This window comes from Malus sylvestris, chromosome 13, assembly GCF_916048215.2.
Source record: "Malus sylvestris chromosome 13, drMalSylv7.2, whole genome shotgun sequence".
In the NCBI taxonomy this organism is placed as follows: domain Eukaryota; kingdom Viridiplantae; phylum Streptophyta; class Magnoliopsida; order Rosales; family Rosaceae; genus Malus; species Malus sylvestris.
Genome location: NC_062272.1, coordinates 25,416,397 through 25,439,390, shown reverse-complemented (window position 1 = coordinate 25,439,390; position 22,994 = coordinate 25,416,397). Strand labels below are relative to the sequence as shown.

Below are 22,994 nucleotides of genomic sequence, written 5' to 3'. Positions count from 1 at the left end.
TATTTTTGGCAAATTCCACATCCCTCAATAGAATTCGAGAGTTATATTGAACTCTTAGCGGGTTATGGGAGACTCACCATTACCAAGCCCACCTCACGATGATACGATGTTGGCTAGCAAAAATAATGATGAGAGAATAACGCATTATTCATTTACAACTTTTGTAATTACCCATCCGTTTGGCCTCTAGAGAATGTTGCCTCATGATGATACGATGTCGGCTTCATTGCACTTAGTTAAGTTATTCCCACCATGCTTAGTTTGTATAGGGGTTCAAGAATAGCCTCACGATGATACGATGTCGGCTATCCTCGTTGCCTACATTCACCTCATCATATGTATATGAATTCCTCCTGGATGTAAGCACATGCTTTGTACTTCCCCATGATAGGGTGAAGCCGGTGCATGAGTCACAAACGCTTGGAACCCACCACGGTGGAAGGCCTACGAAGAGATGTTCAAAACATCTCTCGCTTATCAACTTAATATTTGATTTGAGGGAGTAGTTTTGGGCTACATCAAAACATTTTAATCACATTAAAAGAACTTGGGCCTATCATAACTATTGGTCCAAGTCAATATGATTTAGTAGCATATAATACTCCCACTGTTTCGTTGAAACAAGCGAGACTATATGAAACTACTAACGAATGCATTGCATCCTCATATGGACTATATAGTCATACTAGGTTTTAGGATGATTATGAACCGTTTGATTTGATCCAACACGAGCCTTGTGTTGGACCTTGGGTTTAAGGTAGATAGTTGTTGATTTTAGTTACGCGTTTAATCCAATTAAACCGTTATTTCCTATTGGGCGTTGGACCCAACTATTCCATTTTGCATACATATAAACAAAAAGGAATACATGAAATAATAATAAGGGCTTATGCCCTTTTACAACATAAATCAAATGATGGACTTATGTCCATTTACAACAAATTGAATTAATCAAATTACATTCAAATCTATACTACTAAAACCCAAACATTCAAAATGTATATCGGCCAATCACATAGCTCAATTATCGTGGCATTTGGTTCATAATCACCATTTTCTTAATCAATCACATTAACTAAGAAAACAACTTTAAACAATTGGTTTTTGGATCCATAGAATTGATTTAAATGGAACTAAATGAAATGAAAATCCAATTCTCATTAAAGAGACAAAACAATTTTGTTCTCATTTTATTTGGGCCAAAAGGAAACTATGACCACAACAATTGGGCCATAATGCAAATACAAAAACTTTTGGGGTCACTTTGTATAAACACAATAGTCCACAACTTCATATAAATACAACTAGATCCCAAAATTTTAATAATGTAAAAACATCATTAAAGGATCAAAACAATTTGTCCTTTAGAGTTTTAGGGCCTAAACGTAAAAACGTAAACTTTTGGGCCAAAATGCAAAAACACAAAAGTATCAAAACTTTATGTTAATTGCACAAAAGGCCCCAAAAGGACCCCCACTAGGGGTGGCCGGCCATTTTATGAAAAATTGAAAATTTTCTAAAAAGTTTTTGCAAGTTGATTTTATTAGGTGAGGTTAAAGGTGAAGGTGATGGTTTGTAAGAAAGACTTAAAGTTTATGACAAAACAATAAAACATTTCATCACATCTCACCAATAACATCACCCATCAAATAATAAATCAATAATATACCAAAACTTTATGAAAAACATAAAATTTTTGAATCAAAACTTCAAAACTTTATGTTCTTGGCAAGAACACCAAGAACAATGAAGAACACCATGAAAACTCATAATAGTTCCATGGATGTTTTCATTCACCAAAACTCAATTTTTCACCTCTCAAAAGAGGGCTAATATCCTAGGGTACTTAGGGGTTCCAAAAGTCACCTTAAAACCATTTTAACAAGACAAACATGAACCCAAAAAATCACCCTAAGGATTTGGCCGAATTTCCCAAAACTCATGGCACCAAATTTTAGTTCCAATATTCATGCTTAAATGAAATACATCTACAACATTTGAGATGCTAAATTTTCTAGCAAAATTTATATATTCAAAAGCAAGAACAAAGCTTGTAACATTTACAACATTTAAATCACAAAATATGAACATCACAAAACCCAAAAGGATTCACCATACACTAGGCCTAGGCTCTGATACCACTTGAAGGAAAAAATTTGTCCTAGCTAAGAACAAGTATGAACATTTGAATACATATGCAAGCTATTAACACTTTAAAGTAGACATGCATCCAAAAACAATTCATAAAACCCATGACTTTCAAAGCCTAGTATATGGTGAACCAAAATAAACTCTATAACAAAATTAAAGAGAAGTAAAGATTTAGTGATTCTTTACCCTTGAAGCTCATCCTTGTTTACACAAGGGATTCACCCAAGTGGAGGGCCTTCAAGTCACCTCCAAGCTCATTGAATCCTCCTTGTGTTTTCCTCCCTTTAGTGCTCCTTTGATGATTAGAGGAAAAATGATTTGTTCTCCAAAAACATCAAAAGCTTGATGTCTCTAAGTCTCTTCACCAAGGTTGTATATTGTGAAGATGATATGGATGACTTAGAGAGATTTTAGATGCTAGTAAAAATCCTCTAAGTGGCCGGCCTCTATGTAGAAAAAGAGAGAAAATGTTTCACCCAATTTCTATTAGAAAACCCTAATGAGAAAATTGCTATAAAGTTGCTTTTATAACATTTTCTTTGGTGAGTGGCAAACTTGTAATTAAGCAAGCTTGCCCATTCACCCTAATGGTCGGCCTCTCCTTGTTATTGGGCTAATTTGCCCATTTTGTTTTAGTTGTCATACAACTTAAACATAATGGGCCTTATGGACCAAAACACTTTTGGGCCCCGAAACCCAAAACCAACATATAAGCCCAATACGAACCTTTCGTATAATTAATTAACTAATTAATTAATCTTGACCATTCTTCAATTAAACCATTTAATTGCTTATCCATTTCATATAATTTCTTCACTAACATCCTTATGTGGTGTGCGATCCATTAGGTTCCAATTAGCGAGGCAGTGGGCGATGTTACTCTTAACGATCGATTGTGAATTGAAACCACATTTCAATTCTCCCTTAAGATTAGTGTTTGCTAATCTTCAGGGGTTCCACAAACCATGAGTGACACCTAGCAGCATATCATGGTTACCCAAGCTAAGTAGAATTGGTTGGAGAACCTATCCAGTTACAACTACAATGCAATACGGTCCTTCTCTAATACAATACTCTTAATCACATTGTTTAAGTGATAGTTTGTTTCATGTCTACTATCCAATGTGATACTTTCCTATATGACTCCTTTGAATATGATTTGGAACAAACTTCCTAAGTCATATTCATATACTTTGGCCAAAGACTTTAGAATCATATCTTAGAGTATTCTCCTTCCACCATGGAAGGTTAGAGATCCCTTGTTGTGCATTCATATGCCTACATGACTAGATAGCTTGACCCCAACAATGCCGTGGACAATCCGAAGGAATGCCATTGACATGATCAAAGATCAAGGACCTAACCATTAGACATCTATGATGCCTCAGGTCAAAGGACTACTTTGCATATTGCAACTTTAGAGTTCATACATGACATGTATGTTCGAACTCTCTTTTGATCGACGTTCAGTGTACTCGATTACTTTTTCGAGCACCTATGTGTTTGTCTCAGTGTCCAACACCAAATGACTTGAGACTAGTTCACACTCACGTTTGAGTCAACATAACACATACTAACCTTAGCGGATTGTCAATGCCCAATTGGCAATCCTATGGCTAGGAACGTTTTAGGAATGAACATAAGAGAGAGGTCTCGATAATCTAACTCATTAGATCACTTCTATCTTAGAACAAATACATTCCTTGGATTCCCTTATTGCTTAAACACATGATACAATAAATAGTGATTAACAATAAGCTTTGCCCTTCATTAAACATATAAAAGTTTAATACAATAAGTATTCCAAAAGCTATTACATCAAATGAGTGGCTTTGTGGGCATACTTCCAACAAATATCCTATTACACATCGTTATTATGTCTGTCAAACATGGCCAATTTTTTTTTGTACATCAATATTTTTACACTAAGGGTTGAGAGAGTTCGGTTAAGCCACATAATGAGCAGCCTAATAAGATATTGAATTCACCATCCACGAGATTCGAATCTAAGACCTCTCACTTCTTAGTGAACATGACCAAATTAACAATGAGAGATTTCTCTCATTTTTTCAAGACATCGCATGCATTGACTTCTACAAATCATAAGTGAGTATTGTTATTTTGTTTGGGGGTTTTTTTTTTGTCCTCTCTCTCTTCTTAGTTTCTATCAGTTACAAGCGAAAAATATCGTTACTAAAACTATGCATTCAATTCATAATATTTTAAACAAAAGAAAACACCTCTCTCTCTGGTTAGTTTCTATCGGTTACAAGCCAAAAATAATGTTACTTAAACTATGCATTCAATTCATAATATTTTAAACAAAAGAAAACAAAACTACATAACATAATGTATCATCCACGATGAGATTGACTAGCTATTCACAATAGTTTGTAGTTTTTAGTTTATATTTTGTTTCTATGTACGATGGAGATGGATAAACCTAAAAATGATGCACTGAATCTTGTATACCAATAGTCATTGAAATTACTATGATTATGATTTCTCCTGTGTTAACTAAAACATACAGAATAAAAAAGTATGTGAATCCTGAATTATAATTTGTAGTGTCATACCTGAAAACTCAAGAATTAAATTAAAGGAAAACTAATGAAAAGAGCTTGAAAATTTTGAGTTTTAATGATAAGGACAAAATAAAGGGTAAAGTGAATAGTACCAGGATTGACTTTTTAGTGTAAAAATGTGGTTTTTCGTTAAAGTGAACAGTACCAGGTGCTTTTCGTTAAAGTTCCCTTAAATTAATTATGGGTATTTGGTATTTGCCATATACATGTCAGCATTATTTTAGACATGTGTTTGTTAAAAGTTTGTTAGTAAGTTGGTGAACTACTTAATAGCTACACATTGTTAGAAGAGTATGTCTCATGACTCCACTTAAACATTCTTCTTCTCTAAGATTCAAGATCTTGTGTCTTCTATTTTCTTCTTACTATTATGAGTTGGTCCCCTACGACTTCTCCAGTTGACAACTTTCCACATTCCAAGTAAGCAATATGCCTTTAATGAGCAATGCTTGATGGAAAAAATTGTTACATCACATTGTTGAACTAAACCACATCATGTGATAAAGGAGGATTCGATACTTATTACATTAATTATGATAACCAATTGAGAATTGACATAGGGCCTACAAATAATGCACTACGGTAACTTGGTAAAAACACCCATTTGTTAGATTGCAGATTACTTTAACTCACGTGTGCGGAAGTGTAATGGATGACGTAAGAATATATAATCATATTAAAGTGCATGGTTAATAGAAATAATGCACTATGGTATCCACAAATTGAATAGTGACATCTGGCACTGAATATCAGTTGCCTAGATTAGTCAGAATATGTTTGAATTCATTAACACATAATTTAAACCTTACTTATAGTTACACTGCAGTTCAGTTCCTTTGTCTTCCATATTTCAATCATGTGAAACTTCCTGTCAAAATCTATACATAAACATGATCATCCTGGTGTATCTTTTCTATATTGTTTTGGCCAAAAGACTTTTTAAGACAAATCATCATGGGGTTCTTGGAATATCTGCCTTCAAGATTACCTAAAGAGTGACCGATCCTTTATCATGCATTCATCATAGTAATGTACATTATTCCATAGTTCACACTATATGGCTCTCCTGAGTTTGAGAGAGCTTCGTGGTGAAGCTAAAGATTATATCCAATAATATGAGATAGGTAGTGATGGCTCAAATCAAAGAACTAGTTCATTCATAAGTAGGTAATCTTTTATTCCTACACTTTAAGGGTTGGTCAATGTTCAGTGAACTTGATCATATAAATGTTGTAGCACCTTTATGTCTATTCTTTGTCACCACATGATCCATCTGAGACTTACTACTAAATACCATATAACTTGTCATGCCCCATTTCGAGATTAAGTTTATACCCTGTATTTGGACGTGATTCATACTCTAACTATAATAGCTAATCTATAATCGTTAAAATGTGAAGAAAAGTATAAACAAGAAAGCTAATAATTCACATGGGAAAATAAGCAAACACAGAAACTCTATTCTAGCATTTTTTACATCATAATACAACTTCGAAACTACTCAGTAGTTCAAATGAGTAGTCCTTTATTCAAACAAAAACAAAAAAGAGAAACAAATTCATTTTCAACTTCAGACTTGAATAATCTTCAGACTTGAAATAACTGTCATTTGTTTTTAGTTGGGGAAATGAAATTAGGGTTTTGATCTCCGACAAACTAATTGTTTTTTTTAATTTTACCAAAAATGAATTCCTTTGAAAAATTATTTCACATCTGAAGTTGTATTTATATTAGAAACCAAATTTTGTTTTGGTACAAATCCAAAAATTTTTAGTTTTGCAGATTTCTTTAAGTGAAAAGGGTGAATAGTACCCAAGACTAGTAACTTAGCCAAAATTTTTAAATTTTTTTTTGTTTGGAATCAAATTTGCGCACCATCATGTGTGGAGGAGATGCACAAACTCGACTACTTGTAAAGGTCTTCGCCTAAGCCGATGACAGACAAAATATATGGAGTGCAAGTTCAGTGCAAATGGAGGCCAAAATGAGTTAGGGATGAGGATCGGAGATCAGGAAATACCAAAGAGCGACCGCTTTCGCTACCTAGGATCTATCTTGCAAAAGAACAGAGAATTAGATGGAGACCTCAACCATAGAATACAAGCTGGATGGATGAAGTGGAAGAGTGTATCCAGCGTGTTGTGTGACCACTGTATGCCACTGAAGCTCAAGGAAATTTTTTATAGGACGGCAATAAGGCCGGTGATGCTGTATGGCATAAAATGTTGGGTGGTGAAGCATCAACACGTACATAAAATGGGTGTAGCGGAGATGAGGATGCTTTGTTGGATGTGTGGGCACACGAGAAAGGATAAGATTAGGAATGAGGATATCTGAGGTAAAGTAGGAGTAGCCGAAATTGAAGGAAAGATGAGAGAAAATCGGTTACGGTGGTTTGGACATGTGCAAAGAAGGCCTACTGACGCTCCGGTTCGAAGATGTGACTACGGGACAGAGGTTCAAGACCGCAGGGGTAGAGGAAGACCTAGGAAAACTTTGGAAGAGACCCTAAGAAAAGACTTAGAGTACTTGAATCTAATGGAGGACATGACACAGAACCGAGCGCAATGGCGTTCTAGGATTGATATAGCCGACCCCACTTAGTGGGAAAAGACTTTGTTGTTATTGTTGTTCAAAATTTTTTTTATAACGGGCATTAGCCGTGACCAATTTGTAATCCACAACAATTATAGTGCACATGGTGTTAGATCTTAATCTACAACGGGCACAATCCGTGGTTGTATTACAATTGACAACGGGTATAGCCCGTGGTAGAATATGTGACTTTCTATCACATCCATATTACTAACGGGCACAATGTCCACGGTGGATTGATCTACAATGGGCATCAACCATGATAAATGAGCTTTTTTCTACTAGTGGTACTAAATGTTTGTAGTCAAGAGTCTAAGATTGAGAGTGAAAAACAATAAAACTTGATGATCAAGGGAGTAAAGAACAATAAAACTTAATGATCAAGGGAGTAAAGAACAATAAAACTTTATTGATGAGTTTAATAAATTCAACAACACCAATTGTTTCTCTTGTGCTTTTTTCCTAAAATCAACATCACACTAACGAATCGAATACTAAAACAACCCATTGAATAAAAAATTATTGAAAAGAAAAATATAAATTCAAAGTTTTGAATACCTTAAAGTACAATCTTCAAAACCATGTGATGGTTTAAAAATTTGATAGAAATGGGGAGATTGGGAAGTTGAAAGAAAAAAAAGATTGCACAGGGACTTGAGTTTTATAACTTTATATGCATTTGGATAGATGAATTGACAGTAAATTTGAAAAACAAGAAAAAATTAGTGACTAACAAAGACATCTTTGTGTTTTGAACTCAACACTGCAAAGAAAAAGAAAGTCGAACTTTTCCATTGCACCAACAAATGAATTATGATATCTCTTACTTTTTTTTTTGTATTTATATGTTATTTACAAGATATAAAATTTTTTTGGGGACCCCTTTGAAGTGGGGGCCCTAGGTGGGCGCCTACTTGGGCTACCCTCAAGGCCGACCCTGGTTCTATCGCCATTATTTCCCTTCCTCCCATCTTTTTTCCTGCAAAACACTTCAAAGTTCAAATCTAGTTTTTTCTACAAAACACTTAAAAACCATTCTCCTCCCTCACCGTCTCTCCAACTGTTTTTTTTCCCAAAGCTACTCTCTTCCCTTCTCTATCCATTTTTCTCCGGAATTTTCTAGGAAAAAGAAAAATTGTTTGGGAATTTTCTAGGAAGTTTCGGGAATAAGGAAGAATTTTTCTATTGAGATTGTTATTGTTATTACTTGCTTTTTTTTTTTTTTTTTCCAAATTTTGGTGGCTGGTTTTTGAGACTTAGGTTGTGGGTGGGGTTGGGTTTCAGATCCAGGCATGGTTGGGCAAACGGAGTTGCCCAGAAGCATGCTTTTAGACTTGCAATGCAGACATCGTGCGTAGTTTTGGAAACAAGACTAGCAAACCCATGGTTTTTTAGGGGATTCACTAAGACTGGCTAATCCCATGGTTAGTCGAGGCAAGTGAATGTTAGTGCCATTAAAGTAAGTCCCAACAAGTAACAAGCAAGAGACTGAACTAACCTTTAGTCCAATCTAGTCCAGTGAGAGTTAACGAGAGCAAACAAACGCCCCATTAAGGTCCTAGATTTGATATCCTCTACCAAAAAGTAAATCACTTCTATAAAAAAAAAAGAGTGCTCTTATATAAATATCAAAAGGTGGAAAAATCAAGATTTAGGAAAAGTGGAATATGCCAATTGTCGGAAAAATGAGAAATTCGTTCCTACATCCGTTTTATGAGTATAATCTCTCTGTTACGATAGATCTTAGATGTTAATTGACTAATTAGAAATAAGGCCTAAGACTAGATATCGGAGAGTTGTTATTGAAACTCTTTGGGAGAGAGTTTATTGGAAGAGAGAATTAAAAAGACGACAGCCATTTAGTATTACGGTCTTATGATATTCCTCTTCACTGATATTCAAGTGAAAGATCTTAAACTTGAATCTTGTAAATAGCAAGTCCATAACCAATTTATTCCTATCAAGAAGTGCTTCTATTAGTGACACCATTACACCAATGGCGCATTAGGGTATAAATTGTTGCTTATTTTTCTGGCCTCCCTTACAACATAATTAATGTTGGTAAGATATTTGCATCCTTACCTCCTTGTATAATGGGTGCGTGTGTGTTACCCCTCGTCATGCAGCACACTCATGAGTGAAAATATTACTAATTACCCTTTGAATTCCGTATAGATGCAGCTGGATTTATAATATTTAAATTCCATGATTGTGGTGTGACTTCATCAGATATTAATATAATTTTTTGTCATAAGCCTAGTTGATGTCATTCAAATGACTCTTCATGCCTAAAATATATAGATTGTGTTCTATTTAGTAAAATATAGGTGTGAAGAGATTTTTTTAATGGGATTTGGATCCTCATCCCCTCTTTGGGGATTCTAGGGATCAACATACGTGGACCATTGATAAAAAATCGTGCGGTCACAATTTTTTTTAATATTTTTCACACAAAACGAGATTATTTTACTTTTTAAAATATAAAAAGTATTTAATTGGAGCCGCATAATTTTTGATCAACGATCTACATGCGTTGATCCCTAGGATTCCCAGAGAGGGGATCTGGTGATGATCCAAATCCTTTTTAATATGCCAAAAATACAATCTAGTACATTAAATATTATAATATAAGTGATTGAATAAAAAAATTCTAAAGTATCGGGTGCATGCTCAATTCTCACGCAATGTTGCGGAGGAAGCTGAAAGCGGGAAGTGTGTATGCATGGTCATTAAAGTGAATGGAACATGGAGAAGTAGGTCGTCAGTTAATTATTTGTATATTCTGGGAGACTATTGTCAATATTTTTGTTTAGAAGAGTGCCACTCTAAGCTGAAGATAATACAAAAAATGAGCGATGGTAAATATTTTAAAACGATATTACATTGTCAGATTATTTACCAAGATTAGTAACCATTATATAGAAGAGAAAATCAAAATAAGATGTTTTATTTTAAACTTTAGATATTTTGACAAATATCAAAAAGAGTGTTTTCACTTTTTATTGACTTCTATAATCTAAGTATATTTTTAATTGTCATTCAATATCACGGTCTGGTGGTATCTCTCTTCACTTTTAAATAAGAGGTCTTAGGTTCGAATCTCATGGATTGCGAATTCAATACCAAACTAGGATGCCCATTGTGTGGCTTAACCAAAATCCTCAATCTCTTTAGTATAAAATATATTTTTAATTAATTTGATCATAAAGTATATTTTTTTATTTATTTTAATTAATTCCTATGTCAAAAATACACTCAATAATATTAATTAATTTTTTTGCTAATTTTCTTGGAATCTCATATCCCTTTTCTCAATTTAAGGATTCGATTATATCTAGGGAGGGCCGAGATAAATTTGATGGAAATATAATAATAAATATGTTAATATTTAAGAAATTTTAAAATATCTAAATTGACACACCTCGATCCTGAGATCAGGGCACGCTGGCCGTTACGTGAGCGTGACGTAACCATAAGTGCGATACGGAAGCAAGAAAATAAGAAATACGAAGGATTAATACCAACTACTAGCAGAAATATTCAACTAGCATACTAGAGCGAGTTATAAAGTAAACACACAATTCAGAGCGAAGGTATTAGGTGCAGTTAAGTAGGACTATAATTAAAGTACAACACCCGCAGGTGAGTCCTGCATGTAGAGTGTCTGTCAGAATGCCGAAAAGAACCTCGTGAGCTGCCAACTGCTAGTTAGAACCTGGAGGGGCGCAAAAACAAAACTGAGTGGGTCAGTAAAACCAAATCTTTCCAAAACATTTATTTAAAACACGTCTAACCCCTCACCGTAAAACCTGTATACTTTCCCAGAAAAATAGCATATAATCCTATATATAACACCAAAAGTTCAAATCACAATCCTTCAACGCTTTTCAGAAAGAATATACCATGCCATGCCATGCCACATGCCAAAATACAATATAAATGCATCAATATAAGTCAGGTGAAAATAATAAATCAACCGGAGACCCTACAATGGTCCTGTACGGCTAATACCATAGCTTAATATTCCATCCAGCCGGAGTCACCAACGGTGACCTGTACGGCCCTGCCGGAGTCACCAATTGGGACCTGTACGGCACCACGCTGCACATAAGTCGGAACTACATATAGTAGTCTGTACGACTAAGATGGTAAAATAATATGCTCTAGTGCTCATCTCATCAATGATTTGCGCATATAATCGAAAGTCACCTACTAGTCGGAACCACCTCAGTGGTCTGTACGACTAGCATGTCGGAACCCTCACATGGTCTGTACGACATGCACCTACTTGGATCCAAGGTGAGCGTGCGGTGCGGTGAATAATATGAGCACTAACATCAAGGTGCAGATTATGAGTTCTCAACACAATTCACATTATCGGTGATTCACATAATTTCCATAAAACTCACCTGGGCGTCCACAACACCAATTTACACACATATCTATATGCATTAACATCATCCCGTAATATTCATACTATGCATGCATGGCAATTGAAACTTACTTTCATGTAAATTAAAGTTCTAGGAGAATTAATAGTATATAGGTAATACGAAAAACAAAACTGCCCACTCACTGGTAAGTCGATATGTCGTAACCCCCGTGACGTCCCTGGATGCGCTCGTCCTCGGGATAGGTGTCACCGAAGAAATTCCAAGAAATCAGCCAACTTCGAACTACACGATCCCGACGTCCAAAACTTCCAAACGAACGTCCCCGAGCTTCCTTAGGACCTCACTAAACTCACTGTGAGCTTAGAATTCCCTGAAAATCAACATAACACGATTGCATGAACAGTGACATAAAACTGGTGTTCGGGTTTCACGTGATTTCGAAGGTTTCACGTCCTAAAACTAGCACCATTCAACTCAGGACGACGAAAGGATGAAGAACCATACCTTTTTAGCTTCGATCCGTGGAAGTTCGAAGGAATTTGGTCTTGTCCGTACGGTTCGAGAGTGAGAGAGTGAGAGAGAGAGACACGGGGGAGGAAGAGAGATGAATGAAGTGTGTGTGTGTGATCCAACACAATCCTCACCATCCATTCAACTTCATCCCTAACCACACAATTCACAAACTCATTTAATCCAACTTAATAATTTTTATAAAATCTTATGAAATAATTGTATTTAGCCTAAAAGATATGTCACACACACACATACCTTAATACCCGTCAAGGGTAATTCCATCATTTCACGTCCCTGATATAAAAATCTCGAGACGTGCTATGACAATCTCCCCTCCTTATAGAATTTCATCCCCGAAATTCATACGACCAAATAATCCGCTTAATACCCATTTAATAACCTTGGGTACATCTCTCTCATTCGATCTTCCGTTTCCCAAGTAGCTTCTTCTACAGAATGGTTCCTCCACAATACTTTTACCAAGCTCACTGTCTTAGACCTTAGAACCTTATCCTTCCAATCCAGTATAGTCACTGGTTCCTCATCATACGTCAAATCCGGATTAATCTCTAAAGGTTGAGGAGGAATCACATGTGAAGGATCGGAAACATAATGTCGAAGCATCGAGACGTGAAACACCTTATGTACCTTAGATAACTCCGGAGGCAACTCCAATCTATAAGCAACTTCACCGACCCTCTCAGTGATCTCATAAGGTCCTATGTACCTGGGACTTAACTTTCCTCTCTTTCCAAAACGTACCACACCTCTCCAAGGTGATAATTTCAAAAATACAAAATCACCCACATTATACATTTTATCGGTGGCATGTCTATCCGCTAAGCTCTTCTGTCGATCCTGGGCCGCTTTCAGGTTAGACTTAATCACCTGAATATTCTGAGTAGTCTCATCTACAATCTCTGGGCCTTCCAACACTCTTTCACCAACCTCCGACCAACACAATGGTGTACGACAAGCTCTACCATAAAGTGCCTCGAACGGCGACATACCAATGCTTGAATGAAAACTATTATTATTGGCAAATTCCATCAAGTCTAGACGATCATGCCAGGAATCCCCAAACTATAACACTGAAGATCTCAACATATCCTCCAACGTCTGAATAGTCCTCTCTGATTGACCATCAGTTTGAGGATGATAAGCAGTGCTGTAAAGCAATTTTGTACCAAGAGCTTCCTGAAAAGCTACCCAAAACTTAGAAGTAAATCTTGGATCAACATCAGAAATAATATTCACTGGAACTCCATGATACTTCACAACCTTCGTGATGAACAACTTAGCCAATTTATTCAGGGGATACTTTTCCCTCACTGGAATGAAATGCGCTGACTTGGTAAGGCGATCCACAATCACCCAAACACCATCAAATCCATTTCGTGTACGAGGAAGCTTATACACGAAATCCATAGTTATATTTTCCCATTTCCACTGAGGAACGGGAAGTGGCTGCATTCGCCCAAAAGGCTTCTTTCTTTCCACTTTGACTTGCTGGCAAACAATACACCTACTTACATACTCTGCAATTTCCCTTTTCATACCCGGCCAATAATAAAATGGTCGAATGGTATGGTACATCTTGGTTCCTCCTGGATGCATCGCATAAGCTGAACAATGCGCTTCATCCAAAATTTCCTTCTTTAATTCCTCATTATGTGGCACATACATTCTGTTCTCCTGCATAAGCATGCCATCCGATTCTCGAATCCTGAGGTCTTTCTTTTTTCCTTCATTTCTTAATTGAACCATTTCTTGAATTTCTTCATCCACCATCTGAGCTTCGAGTATACGATCAACCAAAACTGGCCTGACTTGAAAACTAGCAAGAAAAGCTTTGCTTCGATCTTCAAACTCCAACTTTACTCCAGTTGCCCTCAGTTCTGCAAGAAGGGGAACACGACAAGCATACAAAGCATAGAGACGACCTTGAGGTTTCCTACTCAGTGCATCAGCTACCACATTAGCACGGCCCGGATGATACTCAATAGTGCAGTCATAATCACTTAGCAATTCCATCCACCTTCGCTGACGAAGATTAAGATCATGCTGAGTAAATAAATACCGAAGACTCTTATGATCTGTGAAGATCTAACATTTCTCACCATAGAGATAATGCCTCCATATCTTCAAAGCAAAAACAATGGCTGCCAATTCAAGATCGTGAGTAGGATAATTTCTTTCATGATTCTTCAACTGTCAAGAAGCATAGGCGATCACTCTATTATGTTGCATCAAAACACATCCCAAACCATTCAAAGATGCGTCGCTGTAAATCTCAAAGTTACCGCTATCATCAGGAAGTACCAATACTGGAGCATGAGTGAGGCAATATTTCAATTGCTGGAAACTCCGCTCACAATTCTCATCCCACTCGAACTTAACATCCTTCCTGGTTAACTTCGTTAACGGCAAAGCAATCATAGAAAAATCCTGAACAAACCGTCGATAATAACCTGCCAACCCAAGAAAACTTCGTACCTCAGTGACGGTTCGAGGTTGTTCCCAATTCTCCACTGCTGCTATCTTTTGAGGATCTACTTGAATTCCTTGTGCTGATACAACATGCCCCAAAAATGCCACTTCAGTCAACCAAAACTGACATTTACTGAACTTGGCATACAACTGATGTTCTCTCAATTTCTTTAATACCAAGTTAAGATGTTGAATATGATCTGCTTTAGACTTAGAGTATACCAGAATATCATCAATAAAAACAATAACAAATTTATTAAGATATTGCTGGAATACCTCGTTCATTAACCTCATGAAAGCTGCAGGTGTATTAGTCAATCCAAATGGCATAACTAGAAATTCATAATGTCCGTAATGGGTCATGAAAGCCGTCTTAGGTACATCTTCATCTTTAATCTTCAATTGATAATAACCAGATCTCAAATCAATCTTAGAGAATACACATGCACCTTTCAGCTGATCAAATAAATCATCGATGCGAGGCAATGGATAAAGGTTTTTTATCGTTACCCAGTTCAATTGTCTATAATCAATGCATAATCTCAGAGTTCCATATTTCTTTCTCACAAATATTACTGGAGCTCCCCAAGGTAACGAACTAGGTTGGATGAAACCTTTATCAAGTAATTCTTGTAATTGAATTTTCAATTCCCTCAACTCAGCTGGAGCCATTCTATATGGAGTTAAAGATATAGGATCTGTACCTGGAAGCAAATTGATAGAGAATTCCACATCTCTATCTGGCGGCAATCCCGGCAAATCATCGGGAAATACATCAGGATAGTGCCTGACCACACCAACTTCTTCTACACTGCTAGGAACAACATCATTTAACACCACATGTGCTAAATATCCTTGGCAACCCTTCGATAATAACTTCCTTGCTCTTATGGCAGAAATAACGCCATGTCTCACCCCACTTCTTTCCCCCACAAAAGTAACATCAGGTAGTCCAAGGCGGTAAAAAGTAACTGATTTTCCGTAACAATCAATATGGGCACGATGATAATGCAACCAATCTGCCCCGAGAATTACATCAAAATCCACAATATCTAATGGAATAAGATTAGCTAGCATAACTACGCCCTTTACCATCACTGGACACCCAAGATACACATTATCAACATAACACTTGTCCCCTTTAGGCATGGCAAACTCTAAATCAAATTCTAGAGGTGAAGGGTGAGGTTGAGTCATTTGAGCAAACGTATGAGAAATCACAGAATGCGTAGCACCACAATCAATCAAAACTCTAGCAAAATGACCAAGAACATTTAACGTACCCATGATCAAATTTGGATGGTTCTGAGCATCTTGTAGTGATATATGATTAACACGTCCCTGAGCCTGCTGTCGTCCACCACGACCTCTATTGCCTTGGTTACCTCATCCCTGAGAATTACGTCCCTGACCTGACTAATTAGACTGCCTAGATGACCCTGCACCACTGACAGCTACCTCTCCCTGTCGGGGCTGACCTCCCTGGTGCCACTGAGATCCACTAGCTGGCATGGAAGAATAGGAAGGATAACCCCCAGGGTCTTGGGAATACCCACTCTGAGAATAAGGATCCTGAGAAAACTGATACTGTCCGGTAGCATAGGGAGCAGCATCACCCTGTTAATGGTAAGCACCACCACGACCCGTCTGACCATAACTGCCTGAACCAAAGCTCTGCTGAGTCGGTGCTGGAGGTGGCATAACAGGCTGCTGAGGCCTCTGCTGACTCTGGGGACACTGCGCCGCTCGATGTCCCGTTTGTCCACAAGTGTAGCACGCCCCACTATTCCTCCTACACTCACCATGATGTCTGAAGTTACAACGACGGCACAACGGGGCACCAGAACCACCAGAACCACTAAAATCTCTCTGCCTCTGAAATCTGGGCCTGCCAGCAAATCTTCCACCTCTCCTCGGGCCGATGACACTAAATCCCCCACTGGAAGAACTTGAACTCGCCCCACTTTTCTTGAAATTTTACGTCTTACGGGGTCCCGAAGTGGAGATACCCTTGCCTTTATCATCTTTCTTCTGACCATCATTCTTGTCCTCATCATCCTCACTGTCACTAGGAAGGTTATTGGAATCCTCCATCCGAACCAAGATCTCGAAAAATTCATGATAATCATTGCAAGGAAGTGCACTAGCAAAAGTCCACCATTTCCTCTTAGTTCCCAGCTTAAAACGACGAAGCATCTCTACCTGATTACCAGCTGTTTTAGGATCATAACAAGACAAGTCTGTAAACTTCCTGTAATACTCATCATGTGCTGACATATTCTTTTTCTTTAATCGAGTGAATTCCTGCTTCTTGCGATCAATGTACTCAGGAGGGACAAATCTTTTCTTAAAATGTTCCTTAAATACTTCTCAATCAGCTGCCATCTCAAGGGACATAAACTGAGTTTGATTTTTCCACCATCCTGCCGGCTCTCGTCCCAAAAACCAAGTAGTGGTCTCAACCCATCTATTAGCAGGAAAGTTCCCTTGACTCTGTATCACCTGAAAAGTCATCACAATATGGTCTAGCCATTTTTCTGCCCTTTCATGACCCTCATTACCCATGAAACGATCCAATTTCAGATTATATATAGTCTCTAGGGGTGTCCTCTGAGGAGGAGGAGGAGGGCGGATTGCATTCTGAAATGCATGAGCCATCGCTTCCCCTAACTGAGTTATATCGGGGAAATTAGGTTCAGAAGCACGGCGTGACTCCCTACGAGGCGGCATAATTCTGACAAAAAACATCAAAAGATCATTAGAGCATTAACAATTATACAGGACTGCAACCTAGGCTCTGATACCAAACTGACACACCCCGATCCTGAGATTAGGGCGTGCTGGCCGCCACGTGAGCGTGACGTAACCATAAGTGCGATACGGAAGCAAAAAAATAAGAAATACGAAGGATTAATACCAACTACTAGCAGAAATATTCAACTAGCATACTAGAGCGAGTTATAAAGTAAACACACAATTCAGAGTGAAGGTACTAGGTACAGTCAAGTAGGACTATAATTAAAGTACAACACCCGCAGGTGAGTCCTGCATGTAGAGTGTCTGTCAGAATGCCGAAAAGAACCTCGTGAGCTGCCAACTGCTAGCTAGAACCTAGAGGGGCGCAAAAACAAAATTGAGTGGGTCAGTAAAACCAAATCTTTCCAAAACATTTATTTAAAACACGTCTAACCCCTCACCGTAAAACCTGTATACTTTCCCAGAAAAATAACATATAATCCTATATATAACACCAAAAGTTCAAATCACAATCCTTCAACGCTTTTCAGAAAGAATATACCATGCCATGCCATGCAACATGCCAAAATACAATATAAATGCATCAATATAAGTCAGGTGAAAATAATAAATCAACCGGAGACCCTACAATGGTCCTGTACGGCTGATACCATAGCTTAATATTCCATCCAGCCGGAGTCACCAACGGTGACCTGTACGGCCTTGCTGGAGTCACCAATTGGGACCTGTACGGCATGACGCTGCACATAAGTCGGAACTACATATAGTAGTCTGTACGACTAAGATGGTAAAATAATACGCTCTAGTGCTCCTCTCATCAATGATCTGCGCATATAATCGAAAGTCACCTACTAGTCGGAACCACCTTAGTGGTCTGTACGACTAGCATGTCGGAACCCTCATATGGTTTGTACGACATGCACCTACTTGGATCCAAGGTGAGCGTGCGGTGCAGTGAATAATATGAGCACTAACATCAAGGTGCAGATTATGAGTTCTCAACACAATTCACATTATCGGTGATTCACATAATTTCCAAAAAACTCACCTGGGCGTCCACAACACCAATTTACACACATATCTATATGCATTAACATCATCTCGTAATATTCATACTATGCATGCATGGCAATTGAAACTTACTTTCATGTAAATTAAAGTTCTAGGAGAATTAATAGTATATAGGTAATACGAAAAACAAAACTGCCCACTCACTGGTAAGTCGATGGTTCGTAACCCCCGTGACGTCCCTGGATGCGCTCGTCCTCGGGATACGTGTCACCGAAGAAATTCCAAGAAATCGGCCCACTTCGAACTACACGATCCCGACGTCCAAAACTTCCAAACAAACGTCCCCGAGCTTCCTTAGGACCTCACTAAGCTCACTGTGAGCTTAGAATTCCCTGAAAATCAACATAACACGATTACATGAACAGTGACATAAAACTGGGGTTCGGGTTTCACGTGATTTTGAAGGTTTCACGTCCTAAAACTAACACCATTCAACTCAGGACGACGAAAGGATGAAGAACCATACCTTTTTAGCTTCGATCCGTGGAAGTTTGAAGGAATTTGGTCTCGTCCGTACGGTTCGAGAGTGAGAGATTGAGAGATAGTCGTGAGGGAAGAGAGAGAGACACGGGGGAGGAAGAGAGATGAAGGAAGTGTGTGTGTGTGTGATCCAACACAATCCTCACCATCCATTCAACTTCATCCCTAACCACACAATTCACAAACTCATTTAATCCAACTTAATAATTTTTATAAAATCTTATGAAATAATTGTATTTAGCCCAAAAGATATGTCACACACACACATACCTTAATACCCGTCAAGGGTAATTCCGTCATTTCACGTCCCCGATATAAAAATCTCGGGACGGGCTGTGACATAAATTATTAGTAACTTTATACAAAAATGTATGTAACTTTTTCTGAATTACTGCTACTATTGTCATTAATGGTTATTTCTCTTGTTTATTTCGTCTCCAGAAATTCAAGTATGATTGAATTGAAATCTACCATCGTTCTTTGAAATTAAACATTGAGATGTACCAACACAATTTATTCTCGAATTGAAATTAAAATGTATGCTTACTAAATTGAAATGCACCCATTCCGAATTGAAATACATCTATATTGGCTTGAAACATATTGATAGGTTTCAGGATTACACATAACTTGCCGTTATATTTAATACATACTAAAATCATGATAATATAAGCATATTAATAGCTTGATACATATGTAAACAAAAATTAAATAACATATTGTTTGGGCCTAAAATATTAGTTTGGACCGAGTATAGAATCATTCTCGGCCCCGGGAGGCCTTACAACAAGGATACCATGGATCGTGGGCCTCCAAACCTAGGACGGCTAGGTCATAACGCAGGACAAGTCGAGTCCTGGTGCAATAAGGAGTCTCGGCAGGATTAATAACCCGAAAGCGAATCCAGCTCGATTAAGGACTAGGTTCACAATCATAGAGAAAATAGGACTGGTCGAGTTGGCGTTTGATCAGGAGAAGAAGACCTACTCCGAGTAGGGTTTTGACTCGACCTTAATGGTATCCAGTGCTATAAATAGAGGAGGCTGTGCAACAAATAAACCTCCTCCAATTCAACGCACAACTGCCCTGCGCAAACTCTCTCAACAACTTTGAGATTTTTATTTTCTCTTTTCGCTGACACATCTTCCGTTGGCATCAATAGCACTGTGAAAGCAACCGGTGATATCTTAAGTCGGCATAGATAGCTCTGTCATCGTAGAATCAGCCGGTCTCGCAGTATCTTCCGTTGGCATCAACAGCACTGCGGCGAGGACGGTTGGTTACTTATCCAAGTCTCAGTCGAGAAGGATTTCCGAATCTTTATTGATTGAGGTCATCTCATTAGCCTTCTCGGCGAAGTGAGGTGTTACAGTTTATTAAGCTCGGCGCATTGCACGCCGAGTTATTTTATGATTGGATACTCCCAAGTGGGATTTAGAGTTCGGCATTCAGACGGCCGAACCACGTTCACTATTAAGACTTATATTCGCTTTGAGTATTTGTGCCCTTACACTTTGGTATCGATTCGGCGAAAGTTTACTCTGACGAATAACATCACTGTGACCGAATCCGACGACGACGATTTGTGAACTTCGTAAGAATAGTAACCTTGTCTTCAGGATCGAGAGCCCAAGAGGCCGAGACGTGTTCCTTTCTCGGCCACAATCGCAAAACGCAGAAGTCAGTCGCGCACCCAACGCAACATCAACAAATTTACTCCTCGGTTGAGCTCAGCCGACGAGTTCGCACGCCCTGCATTCACCGAAGGATGTAGTTAGCTTATAGATTACTCGGCCTGCGCGCCATGTAGGCTTGGTAGTTTCTAGGGTCAACATTTTGGCACGCCCAGTGGGACCCAATGCTAAACTACGAAGTTCATGCCAATTGAAACCCGATCGGTAAAAAAGAAAACAGCTATGGGAAAATCAACAGCCGATTTACCAACTCAGAACATAGGACACAGTGTGCCACAAGCGCAGAATCCCATCAGGGTCGTAACACCTGAGTCCACGAGCGCAACTTACCGAGAAAGGGAAGTTAATCTCGACGGTCAGTTTCGCAGTCTCGAAATCCCCGACAGGAACACCTGCGTCCTCAATGAAGGGATACTAGAGGATTGTGACAAAGATGGTGGCGAAGGCTTTGATCCACCAACAAGGTCGTTTCTTCGAAAATGGCTCGACGAGCAATCTCGGACGGTCGAGCAGACGTTTAGTCGAGAAATCGATAAACTTCATGACGTGATACGCAATACCAGTGAGGCACAAACCAGATTACTCGAGATACTGGTTAGTAAGGTCAGCGACAGTAGGACTTTCGATCTTGCTCAACATTTGCCATCGAGAAATAATCTCTTACCAAGTGCACCGACCGAGTCAATCCCTGCTCGCCTCAAACCAATTAACTTGGAGAGAGGAGGAGGATCGAACAGTAGGTTAGATGGATCCGACCAGAGAGTGGAAGCAACACCCGTCGATATGACTGAGGTCCAATGGATGATCGATTCGGCCATAAAGAAAAGGTCGAAGTTCCCTAAATTTATACATCTGTATCCGGCTTATGTGGAACAATTCGAATACCCTAGAGGTTTCAAAATCCTGGATTTTAACCTTTTTACCGGAGAATCATCCTTATCCTTATTGGAACATGTGGCTCGTTTCACCGCGCAATGCAGAGATGTCAATAGCGAATTTCACAAGCTGCGACTGTTCAATTTTTCGCTGATGGGTTCAGCATTTGCTTGGTATATTAACCTTCCACCGAATTCTGTCCAGAACTGGGAGGAGTTGGTCGAGAAATTTCATGAGCAATTTTATCGACTAGGAATGGAAGTGTCAGTATCCTCGTTAGCAATGATGGCTCAAGCATCCGACGAATCACCAATGGATTATCTTACCAGATTTAAATTAGCCAGGAATTGGTGCCGAGTACCTCTCCCTGAAGTCGAGTTTGTAAGACTTGCTCTAAATGGTCTTGACGTGGAATATAAAAAGAAATTCTTGGGGGCAAATTTTCAGGATATGTATGAACTAGCCCAGCATGTTGAGCAGTATGATTATTTGCTCCGTGAAGAGACGATCTCGAAAGCTCCGCCCAGAGGGACGATTTACAAAAATCATACTATCAGTTATGCATCGGCCGAAAGTGAATGTGTTAGCGTGGATGCAGCCGAGATAATCATAGATAAGCCATACGTTTGCAAGACACTGACTCAAATTGACTCTAAGGAGGCCAAAACCCGCTCGGCCCACGAAGAAACAATGAAAACGTCAAAGATCAATACTTTTGATATTACAAAGGCCGATGCGATTTTTGATCAATTGTTATCAGCAAAGATCATTAAACTTCAGCCTGGACATAACATTCCCAAGGCCGAAAAGCTTAAAGGAAAGATATATTGCAAATACCATAATTCAAGCAAACATACGACAAATAATTGCGTCATGTTTCGAGACAACGTCCAAAGATGGATTGATAATGGCAAACTGAGATTTCCAGAAAAGAAGATGAGCGTTGATACTGACCCATTCCCCACGGCAACAGTAAATATGGTCAATGCGTTCCTACCTAATGACAAAGGGAAAAGGAAGGCCGAAGCTGTTGCGACGCAACGCTTTCGGAATCAGAACTCTCGGCCATGTTTCATGGTCGATTTTCGTTCAAACGAACCACCTACAGCTTTAACGGGACCCGCTATTGTCAAGCCTATGATGGATTACAGCACTGATGAAGACAGTGGGATGGTGGTTTTATGCAGTAAATGTAAAGCAAAGGTCAACATTGAGCCAGAAGAAAAGTCCTATCCGCCTATAATGGAACAACCTACAGCCGCAACCCAGCAAAAGGCGACCAACGTAGGCCAACATCAAGGGGTTTTTGATAGGCTTAGTCCTAAAGTGAGGATGGAAAAGACACATTCAGTCAGACGGCGCCTCGATTTTGATGTTCCGTTCTATGA

At 38.6% G+C, this 22,994-nt stretch overlaps 2 long non-coding RNA genes across 3 annotated transcripts; both read right to left on the bottom strand.

Moving 5' to 3' along the window:
• Positions 1 to 10,829: 10,829 nt before the first annotated feature.
• On the bottom strand, positions 10,830 to 19,193 carry LOC126595807 (uncharacterized). Of its 2 annotated transcripts, none has more exons than XR_007613697.1 (3): positions 19,023 to 19,193; positions 18,701 to 18,888; positions 10,830 to 11,046 (listed from the first exon to the last, which is right to left on the bottom strand). It is a non-coding gene; the product is annotated as an uncharacterized LOC126595807 (long non-coding RNA). The 2 variants fall into 2 exon arrangements; XR_007613696.1 differs by lacking the exon at positions 10,830 to 11,046 and adding an exon at positions 17,758 to 17,839.
• On the bottom strand, positions 11,411 to 12,305 carry LOC126595808 (uncharacterized). Its single transcript, XR_007613698.1, has 3 exons — positions 12,230 to 12,305; positions 11,908 to 12,095; positions 11,411 to 11,432 (listed from the first exon to the last, which is right to left on the bottom strand). It is a non-coding gene; the product is annotated as an uncharacterized LOC126595808 (long non-coding RNA).
• Positions 19,194 to 22,994: the final 3,801 nt, after the last annotated feature.